Source organism: Trachinotus anak, unplaced genomic scaffold (assembly GCF_046630095.1).
Source record: "Trachinotus anak isolate AG129_WGS33_773 ecotype Australia unplaced genomic scaffold, CSIRO_AGI_Tana_v1 ptg000024l, whole genome shotgun sequence".
Taxonomy (NCBI): domain Eukaryota; kingdom Metazoa; phylum Chordata; class Actinopteri; order Carangiformes; family Carangidae; genus Trachinotus; species Trachinotus anak.
Genome location: NW_027273875.1, coordinates 1330606 through 1350120, shown reverse-complemented (window position 1 = coordinate 1350120; position 19515 = coordinate 1330606).

Sequence of the window (19515 nt, the reverse complement as noted above, 5' to 3'; positions counted from 1 at the left end):
GTCGGAGTAAAGGAACACGATTTTCTCCAACCACTGTAGGAAACTGGTCACAACCTACATGACCAGATACCACAGTGACACTGTCCACTACTGCTTTGTTAAAAAGTTTGTGTTTGTGTGCGTGTGTGTGTGTGTCAGAGAAAGAATGTATGATGTGATACAATTGCATGTACGATATATCTGTATGGGTGTGTGTGTCTAGAATCTTGTGTGATTGTGTGTGTGTGTGCTTGCATGTTTGCATTCACTTTAGTCCTGCTCTCCAACAGCCTCTCTCTGTGTTACCCCTCTCTCCCCCTGTTGTTCTCCGGCTCAGGTGAAAGGGATCCTGGGAACAGCCAGGTTCCAGCTTCCCAAAAGCCCCTCAGTGCTCACAGTTTACAATGGAACAAAGATTGTCTCAGTGTTGGGATGCTTATGGGAAACCCAACCCAGACTGTAATGGCCACTGTTTGATAACTGGGAACTAACTGGAGGATGGAGGACGTGATACATCTACTGTATAAGCCTGGGAGATTATATTTTTTACACCCTTGTGCGTCATACAAACATAGAAAGTCTGGTAACTCACTCTACAGGCAAGAACAAATTTAGGACACAAAATATGATACCATGAATTATTACACAACACACTGCTACAAGAATCTGTACAGCACCCAGGAGCCAAGGTGTCAAACCATTATTTTCTTTTAACAGAAACCGTCCAATATCAAAGATCAAGTTAATCAAGAGAAAACAGATGGTAAGAGTGAACAGGAGCCATGGGTGAAAAAAAAAAAAAAGCAGGTGACGAAAGACAGAATGTGAATTATTCACAGGGTGTGACACCACAACAGAGGCTCCAATGGTAAACATGTGTGGTGGTTTGGGGCCTAGTGGTTCCCCCAACTCCCAAACAGGCGGTCTGATTTTGGCCAGGCTTGTCCAGTGTCTCTATAACTGACATGTTCAAGGATTTACATGTTTTAGTCAGTTAACTGCAAATCATGTAGCTTGCGATCCAAACGCTAGAGTATGCTACACTTTAGCATTTGGAATTTGTACCAAATGCCACATTTTGTACTTTTGGTTGCAAATGCTTTCAATTTGTGATGGTCTACTGTGACGGTCTACTTGCAGAGATTAGAAACAGGCTTGTGATAAATGACAGTGAACATTTATCAGGCTTTAGTTTTTAGCTATGCTAGTAGCATGGCTAAAGGAATGGATATGTTGATCTGTCAGTTTGTTCCCCTGCTTTGGTCCAGACTGAAATATCTCAACAACTATTAGATGGATCACCATAAACTTTGCACACCCTTCAAAGGCAAATGTAGTGAAGTTGGTGATCTGCTGACTTTTCCTCTAGTGCCATCGTCATCTCAACATTTTAATTTGTCCAGTGCTTTAGCATACAGTATATTAGCATGCTAACATGCCAAACTAAGACAGTGAGCATGGTAAACATTATACTGTATCTGCTTAACATCTGCAATTTAGTGCTGAAGTATGAATTTAGCTCAAAATACAGTATATACAGTACACATTTTCAGCTTGTCGGTACATAAACCTAAGTGGAAACACTGGAAATTAATAAAAGAACTCTTAAAATATCACAAGAAAAAAGTGTTTATGTTTGTGTATTGTGTATTGTGTTCCAGGAGCTGGTGTATCAACATGAGCAAAATCCTCCAAAGTGCAATGGGAACAGACATGAAGCATGTGCCCTAAACGTTCCGACGAAAGCATCTGATGTGGAGCAACAGAAGACCCCAGGGATCTTTTGATTCTGTGAATTTGTTGCACCCTATTCTGCAATGGTTTTAATGGCACCTGACTGGAGAGAGAACGCCATCAGTTATTTATCTTGACAAATTTGCACTACATTTGGATGGAAACCCACCTATAGAGCTGCTAGCATGATTGCACACTCTTAAGGCTCTCTTTTAACAGTCCAAAGCGCATGGTTTAAAGTGTTTGCAAAATTTATGGCAACAGTTATTACACTGTACTGGAGAAAAATCAGTATCCAGAGGAAAATTATGTCCAATAACGTTATGTGTCCACAGTTATGCCAGAATGTCTTTAGTTACCACAAAACCAATGCAAAAGCGTCATATCTGACAGTCTCCCTGGCATGCATGAGGTCTGTCTGTCTGTCTTTCTGTCTGTCCGTCTGTGTGGGTGTGGTCATGCCTGTCTGAAGTTTCTGAGGCTCAGAGTGGAGCATTGTACAAAGTGACAACCCCATCAAAGAGACCAGGCCTGCATAAAAGGACGTTTTATGACTCTGCCCTTCAAAAGAACAGTTTGAGGAGTTCAAAGCACACACACAGGGAGAGGCAGACTGTGGATGGAAAAGTTCAGTGCAAAACCAAGAGTGAGACAGAGGATGGAAGAGGGAGAGAGGAAGAGGGAGAGAGCGAGACATAAAAGGCAAAGAAAGGAAAGCCATTTCATATCTCTCATCAAAGAGCCACACTAACCTGCCTCACTTTGCATTTCCAGCTCAACGCTAAATCTTCAACATGAGGTTGTCATTCTCTCCACGGTCGACGCACATCAAGCCACAGCCGTGGTGTTTGATCGATCTCACCAGTCTGCATGTGTGTTTTTAGGGCACACACCTTCCAGCCACATGCAGGGGATTTCTTCAGAAGACAGGAAATGTCATTTTGTGATTTACAGTGAGGTACTGATGGATAGTTAAAATAGGAACAATAGTCAGTGCTGATGGACTGCCCTTTTGTAAACCTATCCACCATAGTGCAAAGATTTAAAGCCTCAGCCAAACTGTCTGGCACGAAGGCAGACACCCACTGTGTTTCAAATTAATGGGTGTAAATAAAAGCTGTCAAGGTGCCTATTCTTTCCAAAACACTTTAAATCCAACAAAATACCTAATAAAGTCCTGGCTTAGATATTCACATATCACAAATGATGAATATATCCTCTAAAATTCTCTATGATTATGTCCAGTGCTGCAGTTATTTTCATACTAGGTGCAATTATGCAAAAGCAGTTTCTGCATTAGGGAAATTTTGTCTTAACGTATATGAGCACTTTAAACATGCTGCAGACGAGTGGGTAAATACGTTGCCATTTTTTAAAATTCAATTGTACTGTGCTGTATAGATTTGATATATTTGAAATTCAACGCTTGCAGCAATTAAATGGCTGGTGGTGTTCACCCAGTCTGGAGTTAACACTCTAATCTTTAAATATGGTAGACTTAACTTCTTACCGTATGTTCAGACCGAAAGCAACAAAAGCAAAAAAAGAAAGCTAGCAAGTGTTCTGAATGCTTGGTCTTGCAAATTGTGTTTAAAGGGCTCACAGAGCTAACAGACATGTTGACCGGTATCTTGGTGCTATCTGTTCAAGTCCCTGTAAGCAAACAGGGACACATAGTAAAGGGCAGAGAAACCTGCCACTGCAGTTATCAGTTTCTCTTCCATTGCGCTTGGGAACAAATGTTTGATGGGAACAAAAGTTTACATGGTTTTGTTCTGTAGTGTTCTCTAGAGCAGAGCACTTCTACATTCTGCTATAGCTCATTACCACAAAGTTGCCTGAACTTCAACCTCTTCTGATCCTCACACTGCCCAAGACGTGCCGCCGACAGGAATGCCACAGCTTGCCGCCCTCTGGCTCAAATGAATGACTTCTGGTCACTTTGGCGTTCTGGCCACTTTTGGTCTGAACGTAATGTTAGTGTAATTAAGTCATTTCTCTCCAATAATATTTAGTATGAACAAATACTTTTATTCACCCAAAGGTGCCAAGCCCAGATGGGCTTACAAGACACTGAATGACATTATATAAGGAAGCAAAATATATATTTTTAAAAAGCAAGGAAAACACATGGTAATGTATCTATATGTTATTGGATATGAGCACACTGAACACAATGAGGCCGAATGCTAAATGTTCCTTGTTGAATAGTGAAGATGACCTTTTACAAATACAATGAGAATGAAAGATGTTTGTTCACACAGTCAAACATCGTTTGTCTTTATCATAACTTTGTCACGTGACTTTTGGGGAACCTGCTGAAATTAGTGACTCTTTCTTTGAAAGACAGTCTCAACATTATGAAAACAGGGGGGTTCAGCAGTATGACCAAAACAGACTAGACCTACATCATAATCCAATATCCATCCAAACAGATATACAATCAATATCACACAAATAAAAATCTTATATACACATTTTCATGGTTAAAATAAGGAAGTTATCTTTGCAGATGGACTGGTTTACATTAGTCGGACTGCAGCTTTTAAAGAATGCTGCATGCAGCAGGGACACAGAGGTCAAACATATCAGTTCTCCTATGTTTATGCTCATTTGGACAATTTGAGTATAGTTGACCTTTGTAACACATTTTTGTCTTAGATAAAGATCTGAGTCCTTCTGGTGTTTTAATAGCTGTTTTTCTTTAAGTTTTGTAACCCTCTAAAATATGGGGCACTGTCTACTCAAGTTGTACCCTGATCTCTTCAATACATAGCAAAGACTTTCTCTGCAAATAAAAAATCCAAGCTACCCTCTCTTGACATCAAGCTAGGTGGATGTGCATCTTCCATCCATGCATTTGTTCATTTGTTTTTGAGTCCAACCCTCTGGCTGTCTACTATCATGAGTACCTCTGACCACAGTTGCCATGTCTGCTGTTGTTCTCTCCTCATTAAAACTTTTTGTATCCCAAATTAAGTTGTTTGACATGTCCTGTGGTGGTAAAAGATATGTAGAATAACACAGTGGTAATTACAGAATGAATCCAGAGGAAACTGTAGAAAGCGAAACTAATCTAAACAATGAACCAAAGGCTGAGAGAGATTGGAGACAGACGGCAGGTAATGGCTCATTAATTATGGAGAGAAATGTTCCCTTCCTTATTGAACCACAATGTTAAACGCAGATGGCCACTTTTCCCAGATGACAGCAGCAACAGGGACCACATTTCCATAATGTACAACTAATGCAGCAACTAATACTGATTTGCACATGTACCAACCAAAGTAGTCTTCCCTTAGATCTTATTTCTGTTTTCAAGTATCTTAAAGCTCACATCTATGCAGACAGTCGACATTTTTTTCATTTTGTGCGAGTGTGTAACTGGGTGTGTTGCATTGGTGCCGGTGATTAGAGGTGGTGGTGTGGGGGGTATGGTGTAGGAGGTGGCAACCCTACCCTCGCCTCTCTCACTAATCCCCCAATAACAAAGGCCTGGTTCTCTGCTCTGTTGGACTCCGAGCCCTGCCGGACTATGCCTCAGCCTCCAGGCCCAAGAACCTGCTGTTTACAATTTCCCTATTCCTGCTTTAAATGTTGCTTCACTCCAAGAGAGAAAAAAGGGTTGGGTGGGAGGTTGGGGGCGGTGGGGGGTTAGAGAAATGGAGAGAGAGGCAGAGAGGCCACAAAGGTGCTGTTTTGTCCTGCGGGAACAAGGGAGCTATTACACGAAAGATGGAGGGAGGAAGGAAGGAAGGAAGGGAGATCCAGGGATGGGGGACGGATGGAAGAGGAAGAGAAGGAGGAGGAGGAGGAGGAGAAGGCCCCGTCGGGGATTAGCTGGCCAGCTGCTCCCTCCGGGACCAGACATGAGAGACACTTTTATTCTGACAGGAAGAGTGACTCCAGAGAGCAGTGAAGAAGAGACAGGAAGAATAACCGGAGAAGGACAAACATTGAAAAAAGCAGAGGAATAACAGAAGGACAAATGTTAAAAAAAATAAGAGGGGGAATAAAGGAACTATAGTAAAAGGAACAACTTCAGTGCCGTTACATTCTACAGAAGGGATCCTCAAGTACAAGTCTTAATGGCCCACTTGTCACATTTCCACAACGTCATATGCCTGGAAAAGATGGATTAATCAAATAGCATTTAAGTAAAATTAAATAGTATTTTAGTCCAGATCTGGACCCTGAGCCTATTGAGCATGTAGGTTCTGGAGGATGTGAGTAATCGATCAAGCACCAATAACATTGATACATCACAACATTTCAGTGCTGCATTTGAGCTTTCTTAATGACTGCATTTGCCTCCTCTGATAAACATATATCCCCTGTGTTTTTATCAGCCACTATGGTAATGGAGATGGACTGACAGGCAAGAAGGGTTCACATCTGAATATGGACACTTGGATGGATCAAGATTTACTTCCAAGCCAGACAACCTTGTGCTTTTTATCCTTTATTCTTTTGTGAAAAAAGCAAATACTGTTATGTCAAGTTGTATTTGAAAATATGTCCTTCCTGTCTTTTTTAGCGTAGCATCACATATTTGCTAAAATTGTAAGTCTTCAGTTGGATGAGATGAACATTTGATGCTATTCTGTACATGCTTTGCAAACCTGTAATGTTGTCCAAATCCAGTTTTGTCAACTCTCCTTTGAATTGGTGTTAATGCTCACATTTTTATAGGAAGGAACAAGCCAAACAGTTTGTCCCAGTGTCTTTGTCACCAACATCAGTACATCAGATAAAATGTGAATGTGATATAGCTGAGATTACACTTCTGCTGTTGTTAAATGTGTTATGTCTTGCACATACTACTCAAAGTTAAAGCTGTTTCTCAACAAATCTCATTGTTTCCTGTTGCAAAGAAGATGAATATAAAGTTTGGAAAATTTAATTAGTGAACAAAAGTTACTTGGAAAATCTCTGCATGGTTGCATTAGGTGATGCAAGAAAGTAAATGTGAATTTGCTGGATTTCTGTGTAAACACTGAAACATATTACCATCACCATTAGTCTTGCTTAATGTCTCAAGGTTGTTAGTAAATGGAGTAAATTGGAAGAAAACGTCTTTGAAGTGTATCAGTGGGTCCTCATTCAGTGTATCTGAGAGTGTCTCTGTTTTAGTTCTCCTCCAGGCTAAAAGCCGTTTTTTCTCTTCCAAAACAGAGATTTCCTGAAAGAGTCTTCAGACTTTATGGATCTTAAAATGGCTAAAACGCTGAAACACTGGCCTCACGTTTCAGTGCGTACCAGGACACCAAAGCTTTTGCAAAAATGAGGGGCTAAGTGACAAATAAGTCATATTGCACTTTACTGGTGATATCTCACATGTCTAACATTGAGACCATTACATAATGTTTTGGTCTGCCAGGCTGTGTCTGTGCCCCTCTTTACCTGATATTGGGTATGTTGTGTTGTGTTGATTGCCAGCTGAAGAAGAAGAGATTTAGCTACCTTCTGTTGTTCAGGAGTTTCTCTGTGGGCAGACATCTCTACAAAACCAACCTGGAAACACTAGTTGGTGGCTGATTTTTTGTCTGACACCACTGCTGTCACCACTTGGGGACTGAATAATTAGCCTTGTGCCGGACAAAATGATCAGCACCTTGTTACAATATTTCTAGCAGGCATTGTAGTGAGCTCATCCCTGTTGGCTACTGTTTGGCAAACCACCTGCTAGGTGGAGATTTACGGGGCTTTTAACATAATACTGACATTTTAAAAGTGAGATAGTGTACAAATATCTCCCTTTCTTCAATATATATGTATGGCAACTACCATAAGGTTAGGGAAATGTGTTTCGTTGGCTACTATGACGAATGTATGGTTAGAGTTATACAACTAAAACACTTGGTTAAAGATGGTGAAAGGTTATAGTTACAACTAATAAAAGGGCAGTTCATTGTAGGCAGTTCACAGCCATCCACCACCCTAGCCTCCACAGGGTTACACTCTACCTCGCTACATACAGGGTACACACAACTTCCTATGTTAGCTTAAATGTTGCCATTGGACTAAATTATGAGTTGTGGAATTGTCCAACATGGCTGTTATTCAGAGGGTGTTGTTTGGCCTGAATTCTTATAAGTGCATGCTAATGCTAAAAAAAACACACAAAAAAAACTTGATCTATCCCTTGAAAGTATGTTTGCACAAAACATTTAGGTGCACAAAAGGCTTCACTTTACATGGCAGATAAATGTGTCCCTGTGGACCACAGGCATGGTGTGAGCTGTACATCTCCTGACATCGAGCCAGGATAGATATCTCTATCAGCTCGATGAGACAGCAGGCAGCTCACATCTAGGTTCTGGTCCATCCATATAGACATGAAGCCAGCCTACAGGAAATGTTACAAAACCCCTCACAGCATTCTCAAAAACTGATCAAAATTTCAAAACCCCTGAAGAAAAACTCACAAGGCCAGAGAGAAGGAGGATGCAGAGAGATTTTTTTTTCCTTCCTTCCTTCTCCTCTGCTTTTCTGTCTTTCTTTCTTTCTTTCTTTCTCCATATGGCAGCCATTTGTCTGGAGGAGGTCTGTCAGACATAAATAATAGGTTATGAAAAAACAGAAGGAGGGAGGGGGACGCTTGCTTTCTTCCTGAGGGACAGGATCTCCAGAGGCCTGGTGTCCTTCACGGCAAAACAGGGAGAAAGCGAGACAGAGGGAGAGAGAAAGCGAGAGATGGATTGAAGGAGAGACTGAAGGAGGGACAGTGAGGAAATACAAACAACCAGAAAGTGAAGTGGTCAGTGTGTTGTCTGGAGAAGTCCTGCTTATTGATGAAAATTCAGGGCAACTGCAGAAAACCATGTTATATCTGAGCTCATTCTCTCTGGAGCTGCAAACTCCATGACACTTCAAGTCGGTGCACTAAAACAAGATGAAGTCTGATCAAGTGACTGATCAGGTCGGCAGGAAGGCAACAGGCAAGGAAGGAAGATAAAGTGAAATAAAGACAAACAGGAGGAGAAGGGCGGTTTATGAGAGGGAGATGGAGTCCAAGGCAAAGAACATTAAGGCCTTCTCAAGTTTTGTGTGCGCTGATTTACATCTGAAACCAATTAGTTCCAAACCACGAAGACAACACCAAGCGTAGTTTTTAAAAACATCCTCTCCCTCTGCCCATCTTCACCCCCGCCCCCCTTCCCACCCCTTCCATCCCGTCCACTCATGTGTCAGGCTCTGCAGCTTTCTGCTCGGTCTAGACCCCTGTGTGTGCATGCATGCAAGCATGTGTGTGTGTGTGTGTGTGTGTGTGTGTGTGTGTGTGTGTGTGTGTAAGCGCGTGCACTTAAAGGCATCGTGATTAACATTCGCCCCAATTCGCTGAGGGACACACATTCTAAGCCCTTCCTTCCTGCTCCGAGTGGAATTCTCATTAGCTGATAACTACTTTTCAAGAGACTGCTGCATTCCTCTGCTGGATACCAGGGGCCTTACAGGACTCCACAACACACACACACACACACACATGCACACACATGCATGCACAAGCAAAGCCACAGATACAAACAAGCGCTGGCACACTGACAGGCAGGCAGAGGCACAAATGGATACACTTGTCCAGCTTGTAAATCTGATTTTGAACTTTTCATGTGCACTAACAACCCTCATAAACTCAGTCGCAACCCCAAAGTTTTCCACAAACACCGACAGGTAGGGAGGCAATAATAACGTCTGATACTTTCAGCATAATTCTGCCTTCCTGAGCTGGAGGAAGAGCACGCTCCCCTTATTAGATTCTCAGCAGAAGTTTATGCGATCTGTTAGCACTGAAACCAAATGCTCTCCAGCATCTCTCACTCACTTCCCAGGACTGTGAGGCTGCCAAGGAGGTGAGTGTGTGTGTTTTTCAGTGGGGGCAGACAGCACAGAGACAGGGACACCTGGTGCTTAGTTTTCTCATCATCATCACACCTCGTTTGGTTTCATCTGATTTTGAACTTTGGTGAGCGCTCTATGAGAAATTGACTACATTCAGAAGAATCTGACAGTTATAATACCTTCCGGGGCATGAAACCTGTTGATGGTGTAAAGCAGTATGGTTATATGTGGTGACATGGAGTGAAAAAAACATATTAGCAGGGATGTGGGGAACCACATTCATGCAAAAAGTGGAGGAAAAGTTAATTAAGGTCCTGAGTCAGCCATGTCTTGCCAGAGTGTAAATGTGCAAAAGGTGCTCGGTGAGAGATTAGTCAACAAATGACCATCTGTCTCATATTCGTCTTGCTCTGCATATGCAAACTCGCCTCACTTTGCCTCGCCATCTGCCTTTTTGCTTACAGTAACCTCTGCATGGGCCGTTTTGTTTTACAACATTCAATTCTCCAACAAGCCCTCAGATTTCTCCTGCGCTCAGAGTGCACCACACGCTCCATGTTTCATGTCAACACATGGGGCTATTCATTTGTAATGTGGAATGCAAAGCTGCTTGGTTTTCACAGAGACTGAAGGGGGAAAGTATTTGTAATAATAGAGAAACAGAGACTTATGGGAAAGAGGATGACAGCAGAGGAGACAAGCAGGGTTTTGTTCCTTCAGACAAATCTCTTAAGAATCAAAAATCAAAATGTAAAGCAGAGGCAGCATTAATCAACATGGAGGATCATTGTAACACACACGCCTCCTGCACTGTGCTTTCAGCAGGGTGTGGACTGATGTACTTTGCAGAAACACAGTGGGAGAAGCTTAAATACAAGTCATTTGGTCAGATTGTAGTCCCAAGAAAACTGAGAGCATCAGCCGAAAAACAACATTTTTTAACGTTGAAGTGAAAAATCTCTCCTGAGGCCAAAGTAATTATGACTCTTGTCCGTCAGCAGCAAAGGGGGGAGTAGTGCGACATTGGTATAGAACCAAAAAGTCTGCATATGGAGGAGGCTGGAGTGGATGGATTGGTCAGCAATAAATGGGGTTTAACATGGGAGACAGTGGTTTGTTTTCTGTTTCCAACCAACAAGTGTTGGTTTGTTTTAACCACATTCCATAACCTTATGGTTATTATAGTAACCATGATGACAAAGGTCCGCTAACCTTAACCAAGTAGTTATTTTAATCCAAACCAAGTTGCATTTGTGCCTAAACCTAACCGAAGCAGTGTGAGATCAGAAAATAGGTTTATTTTTGAAATGTCAGTGCGTCCTGTTGATATTGGGCTCACATTCAGACAAGTGTCGTTCTGGAGGTCAGACCAGTGCCGTGACAGCAGGGCTGGTATTTTTTTCACTTTGTGAGTCTGTTAGTGTCGGTCATAGCATCATGGAAAAATGTGGTCCTGGAGGAACTACAACAGAAGCGGTTATGAGCGCGATCGGCACCAATGTCACAAAACTTTACAGGTGTGTTGGTAGTTGGAGTTCGACGGTGGTTGTGGTCTGAACTGTGATGACTGAAGAGTCACATAATAATGAAGTAATGACTACTCATGGGTCCGAATGTCACTAGTGTGATCCCACTACAAGATGGTCTCTTGTTTTGTCATTTTGTCTGTGGTGATTTGAAGACAGGAATTAGACACTCCTGCATCTGAATAGAGTTATGTTTGATTCAGCATGTCACCTGTGCTGCCCCAAAATGTAAGTTCAGTTAGTCCAGTTGAGATATCCATACCTGCTTGAACGTGTCATTTCTTGGAATCTGAAGCTCTAAATATTTTCTATGGTCTGCCTTGATATCTAACTACAAATCATTATCTCTCTCACTGTATATTTGTAACTCCTCTCTCCGTCGTTAAAAGTATGCAGGTGGCACTCTCTGATTTTCTCTTGATTTTTCTATTTGTACCTTTGCCTGCAAGTCATAGTTCACCTCTGTGACTCCTGTTGTCGACCTATAGGACAGATGAAGGCCAGTAGCTTTGTAATAGGCCAGTGCTGCCACCCACTTAGCTCTCATTCAGTCATTTGTCTGGCTCCTTCCCCTCTCCAGGAACACTTCCCCTCAGCCTGTAAAATGATCACCGGATGGCTACTTGATTTCCCTCTCTTTTTCTCTGTCTACTCTCCTTTCCTCCCTTCCCCTCATCTCCTCTCCTCTTATTTTCACTTTCTCAACCCCCCTCTGCTGCTCTCCAGCTCACCCACCCCTTCCCACCCTGACATAACCTCTCCTGTTCTCCTCCTCCATCATTTTGCCTTTCTTCCATTGCTCTTTTCCTCCCTAAAATGGATGCTGTTCCCCTGGGAGCGGTCAGCGGAGAGCAGAGGAAGGAAGAGGCACTTACTGTAGAGTCTAAACACTGATGCTCCTGTTAAAGAAGGCTGTTAATTCATGGAGGTATTAGGTGATGGCAGTGAAGGATGATTTCCTGTCTCTTATAGAAAAAAAGCTGATTAACAGTTAGTTGTATTCAGCTTTCTGTCAAATCTTCATCATTATTTTGCTTTTTCATATCTTATTTTCTTAACTGTATTCTTTGAAAAAGGGTTAGGGTTACAAAAAAAAAAAAAGATAAAACTTACTATGTTGGTATTATATTGCTTTTTCACTTTTAATCACCATGAGTTTTATTACAGCTTCTTTTTGATTAAGCTTCTTGTCTGTTTTTGGTCAGATATGGAGGAGCATATATTATTCATATTCCACATATTTGAGGATTTATAGTTAATATTGGCTCTATGTTACACTCACTGGGTAACATATACATTTCCACTATCCATAATCTCAGTGTTTATTGGTCGCCCAGTGTATGTAGCCCAGTGTTCTCATAAAACTACCAAGTAATACCAGAAAAAAACGCATCTGTGATTGGCCCAATTGTGAAAACTGCAGTGCAATTTTGGCTGTTCCTCTCATCGGTTAATCTGTTATAGAAACCGGTTTGTGGTTTTTGCCAGCGCTCAGTAGAGGTTTATGGAAGGAAGAGCACCTTCCATAATTTATGCTCTAAACTAAATTACAAATACAGATACATAAAATTGAGAATTGAGAGAAAATACTCAGGATGAAATGTTTTAATTTATATGTGTGTGTGTGTGTGTGTGTGTGTGTGTGTGTGTGTGTGTTTCTGTGTGTGTGTGTGTGTGTGTGTGTGTGTGTGTGTGTGTGTGTGTGTGTGTGTGTGTGTGTGTGAGTGTGTGTCTGTGTAGGCTTGTCATCAACATGTCTCAGCTACAAATAGACCATGTCTTATCTAATCCCAAATTATACTTTCTGCAACTGCTGACAACACATCCATGTAGCACACGCCCAGTGTAGTATAAGCAGAACTGCATTCATGTGTGCAAGTATATCCAGTCACATTGGGTGTCTGCGTATGCAGACGTATCCACAGATGTCCATTCATAAATTTCAGGCAGCACGCAGACTCTCGCAGACGTGGGCAGATGATAAAATTTACATCACATGGATCCTTGCAGCTATGTGGGAAGTATCATTTGAGCTTAAAATGCATAAATCTGAAAGTGAATGTTTTTCTTGCAAATTTTCCACATCCATCCAAACACTGAGCTCTTCAAGGAAACTCTCCAGTGGGGAAAAATAAATTAAAAATATTGCGAACAAATCACTATTTTATACTCATTCACTCTACTTGTGTCAGTTATCTGAGGATAGAAACAGAAAATATGTTAGTGAGAAAAACTAAAGTATAGTAGTTTGTCTAAATTCACACACTATAAGTGAGAGAAGGAGGATGTGTGTTTAACCTGCAGAGATGAACACGTTAGTGAAAAATGTTACTAAAAAGGAGAAAAGAGGGTTTTAGCCATTTTCCGATTGCTTACCCATCCAAGTTTTCCGTCCACTTTTTCCGTTACTTAAAGCGCAACATGCCTTCTGGCAGCATTAGGTTTTATGATATTCAGGCTACTGTTGGTGAAGATATTAGTGCCTGCGCTTTACAGTCAGTGTAACATCATCCAAGAATTGCCCTTTGATTCTGGATTTATTGTTGATAAAGCTACAAGAGGACTTTCTCCATGCTGACCCTCTGAGCATCCAGCCAGCCAGCTGAGCCTGGGGCCCCTGTTGTTGCGTGATCAGACAGGCTCAGGGGCCCCCGGTCGCAGTGGCTGACTCCACTTCTTTTCAATGGGGTCTTCCGCTGTCACAGTCACAGCCATGGTCCTGAATTCCCACACACACAAAGAAACACACACACATGCACACGGTCCCTATCCATCCACCCGCACGTGCACACACTCACAGAAATCAGGAGGTAGAGCCTTGGAGCTGGGGGAATGGGGAGGGGGTAGGTTGGGGGTTGCACATGGGGATAGCCCCGACCGGAGGCACGCTTCTAGACTTGTGGATGAGGCAGAAAAGCCATTATGGATTGTTATGGTTGGCTGATCGGCCCCTTTCAGCTGTTGAGCTGCACACAAAAGCAGCAGGCAGAAGCTAAAATAATGGATCTCTTTTCCACAACCCCCCCCCCCCCCCCCCCCCACCCCTCCTCTCCAGAGCATATCTGACTTTATGTGATCACAAATGGATGTTGGGAGGTGGAGGGGGAGTACGTGTGTATTTATGTGCATGTTTAAAGAGAAAGAGAAACCATGAGAAAGGAAGAGTGTCATTTTTAAGAATCTATACTAATGCTAATGAGCATTTGCTGAATGAGTTGAGAAATATTACATTTTCATTGACAAAAACGTTCCTGGGAGTTGATGCACTAAAGGCATTAGTATGATCCTCAGGTGTTACCAGGGAAACAAAGCTATATTTAGGAAAGCACACATGCACCACACACACATAAATGCATGCATGAGTGTGGACACAAACTCCCACGCAATCATGAAAAAAAAGAACCACATTCTTTTGAATGAGATGTTGTACTGCCCTGCTCGCTTATGTTAAACTGTGACGTTGAATATGTTCAGCGGTGAGCGAGCGCCCATGAAGATGAAGAATGGATTCTTCAGTGATGGCTGAGCTCACTGCAAAAATATATTATCTACCTGGGTCAGAGAAACATGCAGATCGTGTGATTTATGTGCAAATCCTCAAAATATGTCTCTACCTGCCTTTTTTACAAAACAGCCTGCCCTACTATGTTGGAGGGTGTTACCCTTGACTGCTAACATTGCACAAAGGCAGTGGCACATCGGCTCTTGTTATGTCATCAGGCTTCAGTGACATTGAGGGGAGTTACAGCCATCCATCCATTAGTCTATAAATAGACCTGGAGCTATTTATAGACCAGTGCCACATTATGATGCTGGGCTGCTGCTTGGAAGACATGTCTCAGTCAATAGGAGAACTGGACAATAGGATTATGCTTCAGCGATGGCCTCACCTCAGAGTGTCCAAATATGATAGTGTTTTTTTTTTGTTTTTTTTTGCTGCTGCTCTTATGCAGAGCAACCACATGTTGTCATTCTGAAAGACCACATTGCTGTTCATGCTGGCTGCTATACAAATACAATACATCTGTACATAAGCCTCTGTATGCCATAAGCAGGGGCGTAGTGAGGGGAATAGTGGAACCAGGAAAACATGGAGGGGGCCCTTATAAAGCCTGGAATTAAAATATTGTGTTTATTATTTTAAAACTACATTAGTAACATGAGTCAGCTCTTACTGTTGGTTGATAAATAGTTTTATTATCTATTTTATTATGCTGATTCTAATTTGCAAATGTCAAATTTTCATGCTACACCACTGACCACAGGGAAAGCTGAGTAAATTCTTTATTTCATGTTCTAACCATAGACTAGTAGTGTATAATTGTATATAAAGTAGTATAATAGTATATAAAGATGGATGTAGCCTCTGTGACATCACCCATAGGTTTCTGAAGAACAGTTTTGAAGTTCAGAGTGAGCTGCTCCACCGTTGCCATCTTGGCAGTGCCTGACTCCGCTCCCATTTCCCAGATAATCCAAAAATGGGCAAAGAGGAGGCAAGCGCACCCTCACTCACCTGTCACTCAAAGTGGCATCATGCAGAACTTTACGCCTTAATAAAATTTCAACAGGTGAGTTATATAAAAATATATAAAAAACGTATTTATTTCTCTTGTAAAGTTGGATATTTTAACATGGGAGTCTATGGGTATTTACTCGCATTTGAAGCTAGCCTCTAGTGGTCATTCGAGGAGCTGCAGTTTTTGGTACTTCCCTGTCAGCTGTATTTTTCAGCCCCTTCGGTTAACTTGTACCATTGGTGAAGAAAAGCCAGTCTGTAGCCACTGTCAGTGCCAAACAAAGGCAACACATGTAAAAGAAAAAATAACCTATGACTAAGGTCAAAACACCTGCACCAGCTGTTTTCTTCATAAACCTGTCATTGCGGATGTTCTTCTGCCTGTATGATGCATCCGGTGTGTGCCTGCGTCACTTGATGCCCTTTAAATTGTGTGTGTTGCACTTTTGCACTTTCACAAACATTTCCATGTCACACAAACATCTGCTCACTCACTGAACAAAAACATTCAATGACATACTTCATTTTTATCAGTATAGATCAGATGTTTGCAGGAGGAAAACTCCAACACCAAACATCTGGCTCACCCAGGTTTTATCTCCAGGTCAGTTTCCTAATAACAGGAAGTCAGCTTAGTTGTGCATGGTTAATTGACAACCTGTAGGCGTTCCTCCTCCTGTATGAAAATAAATCATATCACCTGCTTATTTTTCATGAATGGAAAATTCAGAGGTGTTATTGTTGATGAGGTTCTGGAATTGATGTCACTGATTTACTCAGTGGTTTCATGTACTGCTCTCATCAAAGTCACAAACCTGGGTGGCATCTAAATCTACAGTATGTGTAATATGTGGTACTTTCCTTTCTGTTGAATCTCTCTTGCACCCACATGGGGAGCAGGCGGGTGAAGAAGTGAAGACACAATGAAGATAAATCACAATGGCGGTGGGAAAAAACAATCGTGTAAAGAGAGCTGAATTACATTTAACAGGCAGATTTTCATGTACAACAACATTTATTGTCTGGGACTGTGGGACTTCAGTGGTATTATGATGTGGACCGGGCTCTTTAGAGTTTCCCTCCCAGTTTGATAAGAGAGCTGGACTGACTCAGTGTTCAAACTGTTATTTCCTTTCATTGTGAGTGATTCAAACACACTTGATCGCAGACAATTGATAGTAGGTGATGGATTTTCCAATGAACTTGTGTTTTTATGTCTATTTCCACCTAAATGACGTTAAGCAAAGATATTTTTATACTGTTAATGTGTTGTAAGCTGAGAGTTAAATAATGGATTTATGCAACAGTTGTTAAGCCTTTTACATTCATAGCAGCAAATCTGTTGGCAAGTAGCTTATTCGTCTCTGTGAAGCTATGTTGACAAACTAAATAAAAATAAATGCCTTTCCATTCTGCCCATTTTTCCTGTTTTATTTTCCTCAACCGCTCTTTTCAACAATAAAACTGCAAATTCTCACTTTTGAAAAAAATGTACATGTCTGAAATAAGTCATTTTCAGGATCACAGAAAAAGGAAATGCTAACACTCAGACCTTTCGGGACTTACAAAAATATCTGAGAGTCATAAGACTCAGAGTCATGGCAGTTGGGAAATTTAATGCAGTGTTTGTTGATGCCAAGCAATGTAATGACGTGCCATACCATCTGGAGGTATAAGATACTCTACATGTAGTGGAACAGTGCATTATCTCATCGTCACTCAAAACCCTCAGGGATGCTTCATCATTTTTACATACTGAATCGTAAACAGATTCTTTATCACTTTGTGGGGGAAAAAGATCCTGAAATAGCTGCAGTAAGTATGAGCAGTCTGAGGTAGGAAGAGGAGCCAAGTGATGTCAATACATAAGGTTTAGTGGTTTTCATTGAAATAATCACAATCATAACTAAACAAATGTTACCATACAATGTGAGTGATGGACACTGTGCTCCATTTCAGGTTCATTCTCAGTTTCCAGAAGTTGTGCTACAGCTCCGCCACATCTCCATGGTGATTCAAGTTTCTCAGGTATCAAAGCAGACTGTTCAATACCACCTGCATTTCCAGTATTGTTTGAGTTGCTCTGCTTTCTTTTCTTTTTTTATTTTTGTGATTTACAAACATATTAAAAACACATTTGGCTCATTTATGATTAATACAATCACAGATGTTTTGTTGTTATACTTTGATTATTGTACATGTTGTCTTTATTTGGTGTCTGTAACACCTAAGTAGTTTAGTTTACTGTTTATTAGCAGAAGGAAAACTAAAAAAAAACAAACAAACAGAAAAACTAGGTTTGATTTATTTATGTAAAAAGTTTATATACAGATTATATTTTTTTTCCAAAGCTAAGTTAAAATACATTTCAGTATATATGTAAGTGAACGCATCACCATTCACATGGCCTTTTTTCAGGATTATGTTCAATCTGTTGCTAGTCCAAGGTATTATAAAATAGGTTTATACAAACACTGCACATAAGGTTCATAGCCTATCATTTACCTTTCATTACCTTATCATTTATAATTTTAGCCTTTGCAGTCTTTTAAATGTTTTTTTATGGGAAGTAATATTCTTTGAACAACAACGGTTTTCATCACCAGTGACAGGAGATCAAGTGCTGAAAGCAACTGATTCGGTCAGACACAAAGGGGATTCAGTCAGATCAGTCTGATGGTTTGTTTGTATCTGTCCTGAACACTTCTGAATAGTGGAATGTTCAGTGGACACACAGACCAGAGTGGCAGTGGATTGTCTCCACAATGTGACGAAGCTGAGGGTAAGACTTGTGGAAATTTTCACCTGTATTATGTCCCTTATGATGTATGAGATTTGGCTCCCAAAATGGTGAGAGAAGGTACACAGTTACACAGGAGGGGGAGGAAACTTGGCTACTTCCCAGTAGCAATACCCTGGATATGCTTTAGTGTGCATATCACACTCTCACCATGTTTACTGGATGAAACAGAGAACAGCCTTCTAAACCCATCTATATCCTTGACAAGGACTGCAGTACAGGACTGCACTTAACATTATGTAACATTATTAACATTACGAATGCTTTCTCTTAAGATATCAGTATATCCATCTCAAAAACAGTGGTGGAAACAGTATATTGGGGTTCATACTAATGGACTAATGGACCATATGAGTAACATTTCTTCTCCAAGAGGTGAGGACTGGATCCCAGTGCAGTGTCAGTCCTGATAATGAGTGATTCTTGGTCATGTGTGAGTAATAAAACCCAGCACACTGTTTATTTCCTCACCCTGACCTCTTTTCAGAGCATGCATAACTAGGATTATTACACCGACCGCAGTGATTGTTTTTCAGAGGTCTCTGATTTTAATGCATACCATATAAAGTAAGTCTTGTGTACTCGTGTGTATGTGTGTGATTGACAGTAACAGCTTTCATGCTGCAGTTGTGTAAGAGAAGAAACTGTCCATTTGTCAAATTTTGCTGTGACGCAGAATCACTTTTGACACATCTGGAAACATCTCACCTCATTTTGCCTCCCTTCTACTTCTTTCTCTCCTTCTTTCCTTTTGTCTCACTTGCTCTGTCTTTTCTTCTTGGACTTAATTCTGTCGTTTCTTCTTCTCTTTCTCTCCCTCCCTCCCTTTGTCAGTCTCTCCCCCCTCCGGTCTTCCCATGGGCCAACAGGAGATAATAAGGTGATGTCATACCTCCGTTTCCTGGGGATGTGAGTAACTGTACACTGTGTGCCTTGGGCCATGACAGAGAGAGAGAGAGAGAGAGAGAGAGAGAGAGTGTGAATGTATGTGAGTGTGAGGAGCAAGTACTTTGTGTTTTGTTTTTGAAAAAGAGAAGAGGAGAGAAGACGGGGAGAGTCAGTGGAGAGTTGATTGCAAAAGCTGCCTGGACAAGATGTTTTTTTTAAATGATTGCTAA